We start from the raw sequence: 12,113 nt of genomic DNA, 5'->3' as shown, positions 1-12,113 counted from the left end.
GTACTGCTACAGCTGGGTGTCTCCTCTCATAGGGCCGGAGAGTGGCTGGTCGCCGTGGACCCACATATGCATTTGGAACTTTTTATTATCAGTTTTGGACGATTTAAAAAAAAAAATTAATTAAAACTTAGAAAATATTGAGAATGATTTTACCTTAATCATCCCACTGCTCTCCTAGTGGAAGATTCATGTTTGGGTCACCACGATAATCCATCCCAGCATATGGAAAATCCTGAATCACGAAAAGTTGGTTCTCCAACCAAAAAAAATACTTAGGCGAAAATCGAACAACCTCTGAACCCTCCTCGAGATGACGGGCCATAACTGCAACCCAACTCATTAGCTTAGGCTCTCGGGGAAGTCCAACTCCAATGGAAAGTTGCTCTGGGACCAACATCGGAACCCTCTCTAGACCAAAGCTCACAACTAGGAAACCATATCCAAAGTTTTTAGTTGTCCGTTCTTTGCTCTAGTTAGTTGGCCTTTTACATTTGCCAACACAGCTTCTCACCAGTTGAAGATGGTGCCTCGATAACAGTCTACTGCCATTCGCATTTGGGATCCGGTAGCTACATGCAGTGCTGCACTTCCGCAGAGTCTGGTGACAGTAAATGCAATCACTTTAAGTTTAGGACGGGAGACAATTTTGATATCGATCCCTTTGTCCTTTGTTTGGTCATTACAAAACTCTAGTCGGAGACTATCGACAGACTGGCCACCTGGCCTAGTCCTGAATAGAGATAATCGTTCACCTCTCTTGGGCAAACTAGTTAGGAAATAAATGTCCTCTAGCTCGATTTCGAGCCGGAGGCCTCCAATAATGAAACACTAGTCCTGTATGTTCCACCTGTTTACCAGCCATTGCAAAAAGTCTACTTGGGCCCTCATGCCGAGTATGGCCCAGAACTTAAATAGTCTGCATGCTCTCAATGCATCCAATGAGGGTTGATGATTTATTGCGGCAAGGTCCACATCCTCGTGCTCGCGTTCCTGCCAAATAAGCATTTTGTATGTCCTACATTGCACAAAAGACGTATTAGAACAATTTAGTTCAAAAATTTTTGGGCGGAAATGGAGAAATTTGAAATTTTAAAACCTATTTCGTGGGGTCCGCACCCGCTAGTTAGGGACAGTGCATAGGTCCACACTCTTCCCAAGAAATAGGTGCGGAACTCTGGCTCTTTCCTTTGTAGAAAAAAGTCGGGGTCCGCAGGTTCTGCATGTTGCGCCTGCGGACCCACGCAAGCAGATTTCTAAACTAATTTTTCCCTTAAAAATCAAAATGGAAGCCTAAAAATGAAATGCAAATGGTTGAAATGAAAAATAAAGATGATGTGAATTACCTGGAGCTGACGGTTTTCGATTCCAATGGACGGATTTTCCACAATATTCACAGGAAGTTTCTTACCCAAAAGCTCTCTCTTCTCACTTTGAAGTCAAACGGTAAAAATGAATTTACAAAAGCCCTTTTTATAAGCTTTTTTGAATAAATGAATTTTCAATTTGTTTATTTTTCACTTTAAAAAGGTAATTTTTTGATGTGTTTTTATCTATTTTAAACAGGTATGAGTAATGTTTAAGTTTTTTTGCAGAATATTGGATTTTTCAGGGAAAATTGATCATTTTCAGCAAAAACATTGGAGTCCTCTTTAAGCTCTTTTTTGACTTGTAAAATATGAAAAGATTGCCAAGTTTTTCTTTTTAAGCTCGTTAAAACGGAATTAAAAGGACGGTCCACTTACAACTCTTTTTTGACCGTATAAACATGAAAATATTGTTTGGCTTTTGTCGTTTCAAGTTCGATATTGGTTATAAAACGACGTGTCGTTGATCGCTTTTTTACTTTTTTCGGATCAGAGACACTAATTATGAAAAGTACTCCTTGATCGTAATGGTCAAGCAGTTCTCTCAAGCATTATTTTATACTTTTTCGGGCTTGGAAGACACAAATTTACGAAAAAGGACATCCATGGAGTTTTCTTAAGTTTTTCTTCTGACTCCCTAAAATTGGAAAACACCGAGTTTCTCCTATACTGGACTCGTTAAAATTTAACAGTAAAGGACCTGTTCAATTTTAAACAGGAACGAACCACTCCTTCTTAGGGTTCGAATTTTAAACTAAGTTGGACTCATCCGAAGGATGAGCTTATAACCAAGCAAATGTTATCCTCCTCAAGCTTGTCAAAAATAAAGAGGTACTTGCCAGAAATGGTGGGGGAAAAGAGAGAAAAATAAACCTGTTTGTTATACTTTGTGTTTTATAAAAGCATTTAACCACTCTTGAACACGACACTTTTTGTTCACCTGGGTTAGGAAATCCTTTGCCTAACAGTTAATCAAACCATATTGAAAGTCTTCAGCCGGTTTCTGGGTATTAGCTTTGGGTCAATTGTCACCAAACCATATGCAGTGTCATTATGTGTTCAAATAAACCATTCATCTGCAAAATATTTGTCATCCATCTTGACCATCCCTAAGTTAGTCCTTGCCAAATATATTTCTTCAAACTTGATCTATGATTTCGTGTTGTGGGCTTGCCTATGATGGATCGCTTTCTATCAACTTCAACTCATTATCTAGAAAGATGATCTAGAAATTGTCAGTACCTTGGAATCTGCATGCCTCAATGGCAGCTTTCTCGCCTTCGACGACAGGTTGCATCATTGACCTTTGATCAAAGGATTCTATGTCATGTTCGACATCAACTCATATATTCACATTTCATGGATTGTACTGAGTACTTTGAGAGCCATTGACATTACTGGTGGTTTCTCTCACACTTGTTAACAGTTCACATCATTGACTGGTAATCAAGTGGTTTCTACCATGTTCGACTTCGACACATTCATTCACATGGATAGAATCGTACTAGTTCGAGAAGCAGAAATCAAGACCTTGGATCTAGTTTCCACCATCCAGGCTGCGAGGAATTTTGTTATTCATTATATAGTGGACTATTCATAAACAGATGGTTGCACCCATACTGTGTCTACATATGTCTATACTTGTGATGTATTACAAAATCATTCCTATATCAGAGTAGTTAAGTTAGTTTTGATCTGAGCATGGGAATGCCTACCTCAGTGATGATATGTTCACACATATATATTTTGTATTGAATGTTTTTACAGGTTCCAACCAGGGTGTACACAGGATGATCCTTGAAATGAAGAAGTATTTCACTCTTCTTAGATGACAAATGCTATCCTCATCTATTACAGACTTCACACTTTAGGGGGCAATCTGTTGCACAAAATATTGTCACCATGACATTCTGCAATCAGTGTGAGTCTATCACCACTCATACTTTCCTCCTTTGCAAGTCTTAAACCTCAGTTATTCATGTCAAGCCTTGAAAAATAAGAGAAAGCCCTTAAAAGTCTCTAAAACTCTGGTTGTGTACTTTCCCTTAGCATTACCTGCGGTCCCACACCTACTGGTCATGTCCCTTGCGTACCTGACCACTCTTTCTCTGTGTAATGGGTGTGAACCCCTATAAAAGTAAAAAAGGCGCAAGTACATTCTTAAAAACTCACTTTGAGTCATTTCTGGAAGCTTCTAGAAGGAATCTTGAGGTGGCAAGTTCACTCCTTTAAGGTTCATCCATCCCATACCTTAAGGAGCTAACCCCTTGATGTGAGGATCTTATCCCTTTGAAGGAGGACTCTATCCCTTCATAGGTGGACATGTAACCTCCTTCCTTTGCAGTATAAAATGAAGCATTGGGCTGGTTACTGGAGAGGTTGAAAGCTGAAGATTTTTGAGGTGAAATGCTGCTGGAACTTAGTCTTCCTAATTGAGCTTTTGTGAGGAAAGATTACATACCTTGTTGATCTCATTTGGAAGATTGTGAGGCTTGTCAAAGTAGAGGAGATTCCTGTTTCGGACCCTGGGAGGAGCTTTTACAACATCAAGGCACCGAAGGTTGTAAAGTTCTTCTATTTTCAAAGTTAATACAATCAAGCTTATTTTTCTTAATACGCTGTGTTTTATGGTTTATTTCATGGATTCCTTGATCACCATGATGAATATGATTTATTATATTAGCTATGTAGGTGTTATTTGATGTGTGCTTGTTTGTGATTGCAGGTTCTCAAAAGGAAACTCATTTGGACGGTCGAAGCGTGGCTGCGACAATCTAGCATTGGACTTAAGATAGGGTTTAAAACACCTCTTAGTTTTTTATTAATGAATCACAATATATTTAGAGAAATGTAGATTTTCTTGTCTTGCTTGTGCTAGATATCTGTTGATACTAGGGAGATTGGTCTTGTCCGCAATAATGATTTATCTGGCCGACACACATACTATGAATTACTAATGAGTTGTCAATTTTGAAGGGATACATAGAGGGACATTAACACACTCTTTCTTCAAGTAGGTGCAAGATCCATATGGTATGATGAGAATTAGAAACAAACATGATAATTCTACTATAAAGGTATAAGTACAAAGATGATTTATCTTGCATATTTTTGTCTGTAAGGAAAATAATCAATACACTTATTTAGTAAGTTGAACAAGAATACCTTTTGGATCTCTAATTGTGATTGATGGATAGAACCAATAGTTTTCTCAGTATAAAAGCTTTGAAAAACTATGTAGTTGAATTCAAAGTAGATTTATCTATGAAACAATTTTTTTTTTTTTGATAACAAATGTTATGGACCAAATATCAAATAAGCATGAAGAAATGCCCAAATTAGTAATCCATACATAAATCGAGTGAAATAATGGGTCGATTAGAAGCCTCTTGGAGGGGGAAACCTCTTTTTACAATATACTAAGTTGACAAGATAAGATGCTTATTGAAATGAGTTTCATTGATGGGTTATTTTTCCTAGGTTTCCCCTCCCTTTTTAGGAAAAATATATTCCTACAACTATCAAGAAAAAAATGGAACTTTTTTTCAGCTTAGAGGCGAGATGGGAAATCAAAACGATCCTAGATGGGTCTAAATCTAGGTTTAAGTTAGCCTAAAGGAAGGTCTTGTTTCTAACATGGAGATTAGGGGGAAATAACCATAAATGGCTTAAGAAAATAGACTGCCTGAAGTTTCCATGAGGTTGGTCACATTCGGGAGGATTGTTAGCTTCCTATTCTCTACTACGCTGCTTCTTAGAGGAGGAGACAATGAGAAAATAAGGTCTCCTCTTCCTTACTATACCCTTCTACCTCCAATCGAAGTTCCCTCGTTGTCACTGTCCCTCCTTCAGACGATGGTTCAGCTACAAAGGGCTCTGTGTCAGCTACTTGTTTAGGTACGTCACTATATTCCCTCCCCTTGGGTTCCACTTTTCCCCTTTATGGGACTTCCACTCTCTCAGTCCCCTTTTCTTTCCTAACCCCCCTCTAGAATCTTCCCATCCTTTTCCTAACGTCACTCCTTCCCCCTCTCCCCCTGCATCCTTTGGTCCTTGATTCCCTCATCCCCTCACCCTCCCTCGACTCCATTGATGATAAAAAAATATATGCCCTTTCACTCTTGCTCCAAGTCTCTAGAGAAACCTCCTTCTAGTAGAGGCCTTGCCTCAAACTCTCTAATCACAAATCCAGTTGGTCGCAAGTCCAACCTCCATAAATCCAAAGAAATGGCGTTAATTTAAATAAAAAGGGAAAACATGTTCCCATATCTAGCTCCCTTAGAGTATGTAATGCCCTTACCTCTTGGTCCAAATGAATATTCTATATTTCAATGCTTGAGGGTTAGGGGGTGCCCGTAATTTGTTAGCCCTCAAAATATTGGTTGGTTCTCCCAAGCTCGACACCATTATCATTCAAGAAACAAAGTGCTTCTAAGAAAATGCAAGGATATCCTTAGAGATATTCCTAAAGAACTAGTTTTTAAGCCATTTGGATGACGACGATTATTCTTGAAGTCTCATCTCAAGATGGAGCCCTAATTGCTTTGCAATTTCTTGCTCTCTTTTCCTTTTTTCAATTCTTATGAAATTGAAATTTAAACACATTTATTATTATATTTTAGTTTTAAATATATATGGTCCCTATATTGATTTCACCTCGAGGGAGGATATGGTCACGACAAGTGCCTTTTCAAATCTTGAAACAATTTTGGGTGGTGACTAAACTTCACTACTTGTTTTCGGAAAGTTTGGGGTCCACCCACGCCCGGATCCCCATAGCGCTTTCTTTTGGGATTTTCTTTCTTGTTACAGTTTAATGGAAAACAATCCTATCAAGTTGATGCCAACATGGAGGAATGGATGATCTAATGGTGGTGAAGTAGCAAAGCATGTGGATCGATTCCTCATCTCCAAGGAGCTATGGAATTTTGGCTATGGCCTTAAATATTCTGTTGAATATGGGGAAATATTTGACCACAAGCCCATATTAGTTCATATTAGTCGAAAGGGTAATAAAAATTCCTATCCTCCTTATTGCAAGCCCACATAGATACGAGAGGAGGGCTATTACACACTTATTCAATGTATGTGGACACACTTGACTCAATAGGAGGATTTGCCATATATGGCACAATTCATGGAGAAACTTCATACTCTTAAAATGGTTTCTTATGCTTGGGCCAATTCTCATCAAGCCAAATTGGTCAAGGAACTAGAGGAGGTAGAAGTGGAGCTCTCAAATATTCACTATACTCTTGATTTTGACCTAGTCTTTTCAATGTCTCTATAGGAGCTTCGCTCTGTTGAAGAAAGAAGACATACCCTAATTCTTATGTAAATCAATTTCTAGATCCAAATTCTATGCAACTCGGATAAACCAAATTCACATACCCTACAAGTTAAATTATGTCACAATCATAAAAAATAGCGACTCATTGGACTTTATTGATAACTAGAAACTATCCATGACATTCTCTTCTCTCTCAAATAACAACTTCAACCCATCATTCATAAACCATTCGACTGATATAAGCACACCTATAAATATTAACATCTGTAATAATTTATCTCCTGCGCAAACCAAATCCAACAATACGCTCCTTTCTCATCTCCCATGCTACTCACAGGCATCTCAAATAATGGCCAACATCACCAATGAGTTTGTTATGAAACTAGCTCACAAAAAGATAGAAAAGATAGATCAATGCCTTAGAATTCAGCCTCTTCGAGGGGGAAACCTTCTTTACGTTACACAAATGAACAATTCTTGGATGATATAAATTAAAAGACCTTCTTTCTATATATAGGAGTCTAAGGGGCCATAATATAATCAGAGCCGACATAACAATTGTTAGCCCTGAGATGCAGTGCTAACTTTTTGAAGGTCAAAGAGGGGCTCGATCTGATTTGTTGTTATCAAAGGGGCCCCACCTAGGTCATTTTTCCCTTTTCTCCTCTTACCCTCTCAATTGATAACCTTCTTGTTTCCTTCGTTCACCCTCTAACCCTGACAAAATGCTCCCTTTTGGCCTTAGCCAAGCGCAAAGCCAAAGTACCTATAAAACCCGACCATATGCCCTTGCGCGCTCATAAAACACCTCACCGTATCCATGCCGTTGATCTTCTCCCGCCAATCCAATGGCCCCTATTTCTCCCGAAAATGGCAACCTGCCCGATCGGCCTCCACCGTTAGATCACCTCCGCTAGATCTGACGGTCCTCACTCATATCGCATGGACAACTAGCACGGGCAGTACCTGTGCGATATGGGCGGTTTTTCTCCCTCATACGCCACTACGTGTCATTCGCTAAATGGAATCACATGACTTCGGAAAATTACCACTTACCGCTCGATGTCCATGCGATAAAAAAACCATTACCACCTAGAGTAAACCACCCTGCCTGTTACTGTCTACACAACTCCAGCGCCCGATAACCGTCCGATCTACCTGCTTGAAGATCTGACGGCCAGGACATATCCCGCTCCCACCACAACCGTTAGCCTTTGCAAATTGATCTCTGCCAGACGTCTCCTCGATCTGATGGCCACCATCCATGACCATCCTCACCGTTCATCTGCCCATGCACTCCATCCCCAAGTCTTGTCTGTTACCTAAAGTAGAATATGGCCGACTTTGTTAGTCTGGTGATAGTCTGACCATGAAACATAATTAAAAGAAGAGCATGGCCGAAGGATAAAAGGACACATCATGACTCAACAATCGAATTAAATAATCATGGAACCCCACTGCCATGATCAATCCAACCACCTGAAGGAAAGCACAGTACCAGAACTGATCGGGTTTTCTTTGTGGAGAAGGAAATTACGTTCAAAGACACTATCAGACAGTTGATGATAGTTGGTGGTCAATTAAGACCCCTCCATCCCTAAATAGCTAGGGGTCATTGTAATGACAAATTATAAATAGCCAGAAGAAAGATGTAACCGAGGTGGAATTTGATGTAAGGCTCAGCTTCTGGAGACTGTAGACACTCTGTAACTTTCAGCATCTCATCTTCATTTTCAGCAATGCAAGATTCTTAAATTTGCTGTAAATTGCTCAATGTCCATTTCTCCTCTGTTCTAAGCTTGTGCCTAAAGTGTTGTATTCATGATTTCTTCCATGTTTTATACTAGATAGCTGTCATCTTATCTTTGTATTGAAATATTGAATGTGTCAGTGAGTAGGCCACTCAGGTTTCTTCTGTGTCTGATGCAAAACAACTATCATCTTGTCTTTGCATTGATAGATTAGATCTACAAGTTTCTTTACTAGTTGTAGCTAGCCATCACATGGTTGTGTGTATCTACTGGTGTGGTCAGTATTCTCCATATTCACCTAATTCCTAAACTGTTGAGCATTGGTGGTCTAAAGCCTTGTAGTCTGAGGGTGTTCATGCATGTTTGGAGTGAAAACAGAGTAGAAGTGGTTATCTGGCTTGAACCAAACCATCATCCCTTCCAATGAACTTCTGCAAAAATAGTTTAATTTATATGTTACCAGGTGTTAGTGTCAATCTTTGCAGCCTTCCTCTAGTGATCAAACATGCTCTTACAAAATGATTTTAAGGTGTCAAGTTCAAATTTTGTCATTTCAGTGAGTCTTCAAGTAACATTTGGTCACTAGATATTAGGTCTAGGGTTTGTTTTCACTCCTTTCAAAGTTGTCCAAATGTCGGTCCATGTCACCATTCAGCTGAGTGTACTGTCATTCAGAGGGTTGTCATCATCATGTCAGGTTCCAATGGGTCATTTTACACCTTGTTCATGCTTCAGTTGTGCCTACGTAAGGTTCATTTCCCTCTCCTAGGGTTTTGAAGGTAATTTCTCTTGGATGGTCAAATCATCAACAAAAATTGTATGTTGATGTTCATACACCTTCCACTATCCTTAATGTACCTTATTAAACACTTCCCATCATTGATATCCCTCAAATTCCTCTTTTTTGCACAAACCCTAGTTTCTTGCTACAATTTGACAATTTTCTAGGCTAGGCCTGCGTTTTTCCCTTTTGGACCCCTTCCCCTCACTCAGCCTTTGAAACTCCACTTTCCCTTGCTTCCTAACATCCCCCCCTACTTCCCAAAATTTTCTCAAGAATTTATAAACCCCTTATCCCTTTCATTTCACTTCATTTCAACAAATCCCCTATTCCACACACCGGGAGAGGTTTTACTCAAATGATGTTTTTGAGCAAGGAAAAGTGAATTTGGAAAAACTAAGAGAGGTTTTTGTCCGAAATAGACCAAGGATGAAAAACCTCCACTTTTTACACAGGTGTCATGGTTGTAGAGAAATGTAAAAAATAAAGTTGCCTCAGGAGGGTTGCTGCACCTCTAGAGTGGCCTTGGGAAAATCAAAATTTCTCCTAGATTGGTTGGTAAAAAGACTTGCTTGATGAGTTAAATTATAACTAGACACAAATATCTTTCCAATGAGCTATCATGAGCTCAATTTGGAGTTCAGAAAGACCTTCAAAAGTTAACTGCAACAACACTCTGCCTTTAGGCAGCCTCATTTTGCACATTTTTACTAGTCTTGGGAGATTTGAATTTTGATAGGGAAAATGAACTCCAAATTGAAAAATTCAAGTTGTGTTGGAAAGTATACTCAATAAGATTTCCAACGAGCTATTGTGCACCCAATTTTGACACTGGGAAGGACCTCAAAACTGGTCTGAAAAAAGGAGCTATGCACTTGGCAAGGTTTTCCTTTGTTAATTTGCATTGGTGCTACGCACCTGGCAGCCAATCCCCAAAATGCTCCAAAATCCCTCAATTTGCCTCAGAACTCTCAAGTTACCTCTTTTCAAGTAAGTACATTTATCTTTCTTGTTGCAAAGGGTTTTAATCAAGTCTTGGTGACTCTTTAACTCATAAAATTAAAACTCTAGTTTTTTTCATCCTCTCCATTGTTTTACTTACCTCATATTTGCCATTCATCCCTAGAAAAAATCCCATTCCCTCTCCCTACATCATCAACACTATCCCTAAACCCTACCTCCATATAAAACCTATCCTACATATACCCTCTTCCCACACATAAAGCTCCCAAACCCTACCTCACATACACAAACTTTACTCTATCCCTGAAATCCTATTCCCTAAATTCCCAAAGCCCTAGTCATCCCCTTCATACCCTATTCCCTCAAACCCTACATCACATCAAATATTGCTCATATCCCTATCTCATCCCACTCATTCCCTTTCTTTTGAAAATCTCTTCATGCTCATCATTCACCCACACTACCTTTCTTTCCTCACTAGCATTTATAGTCAATCAAGCCAATGGACAGTGATTATGGATATTTTGTCCTTGTGGACCATGAGGTGACACAAGAGGTGAGTGTCATGGACTTGGATGCTCAAAATCCAAGGAGTGTCAAAGATTTGATCATCAAGGAAAAATATTTTTAATGCAAGGACAAAGAGGCTAAAGGCTAAGCTAAGAAAAGTTTTGAGGAGCAAGAAAGAGAGAGAAAAACTCAAGATCTTGGCTAAAACTTTATCGGCCCAGCATAACACTTGATAAGGATCACTCATGCCAAATTTCAAGAAATTTGGAAAACGTTTTGACATTTTTGAATTTTTCATGGAAAAAATAGGTTTTTCTCGCAGGTGCGTAGCGCCACCTGGCGCTCGCTTTTGATAGGGACCTCCATTTGAAGAAAACTTTGCATTTTTGGATTCATTATGAAAAGCTATGCATGCTTAGAAATTACTAGGAAATTTTGACAAGTTTTGGACCTCCAAAAGGGCCAAAAACACCCAAAAAATGCCCTCTCTGCCACTTTTTGGCCACACAAGAAGCAGTCTTGGGAGATTGCAATTTTGGAGGGGCAAATTGACTCCAAATCAAAAAATTCAAGTTTTTCTAGAAAGTAGACTCATAGGGATTTCCAACGAGCTATCCTACACCTAATTTGGACCTCGGGAAGCCCTCCAAAAGCAGCTTGGAAAAAACGCTATGCACAGAAAAATGGTGCTACGCACAGGATGAAAAAGTGCCAATTTTGCTCAAAAACTCTGTTTTTTGCCTAATTTTCTTCTAGTTTGACTTTTTCTCTCTTATGGTCAAATTCATGATGTGACATGATGTAAATTGATGTACTATGATGTAAAAATGATAAAAATTGACTTGATAAGGTAGATACATCAGTTGTAGGTGGTTTTGAGTTGAATGAATCAATTTCCTAGGTTTTAGAGGCAAGATGTTCCGTTGCCTATTTTTGTGTTCCTAGATTAGATATGGTTGAAACCAACCCTCTTCTCAAGGATTCGACCCCTGATGGATAGCACAAGTTTTTTGGAGGTCTATATCATGTGTTTTTTCAGTCATTTGTAGAGGTTGGACTCTTGTGAATGCTTTGAGCATTATTGTACATCATCTCTGCAGTTTGGCAAGGAAATAAACCAGGGTTTGCAACATTTTGTGGGATTCTTGTGTCAAGGTGATTTAGTATTGTTTTTCCTTATGTGAATCAAGTTATCATATGTTTATGTGTGCCATTATCTCTCTCTTTTCAGCTTAACTAAATGAATCAAGTATAAAGGTGGAAATCATTGATGTTACAGTGCTCTACCTTAGGGTTTGTTTAGCTTTACATGTTTTATACTATTTGAGGAGGACTCATGACACTTCCATGCCCTCTCAAACTCCTCACCAGTCTTAAGACTCTCCATTTCACTTAATTCAAGGTACTAAAGCACTTGCCTACCTCACCCCACAAAAACCTCTGCAAAACTGAGC

The sequence above is a fragment of the Pinus tabuliformis genome, chromosome Q (genome assembly GCF_031772625.1).
Source record: "Pinus tabuliformis cultivar Carrire ecotype Pingquan chromosome Q, CPIR1, whole genome shotgun sequence".
NCBI lineage: Eukaryota > Viridiplantae > Streptophyta > Pinopsida > Pinales > Pinaceae > Pinus > Pinus tabuliformis.
This window is presented reverse-complemented; position numbering follows the sequence as displayed.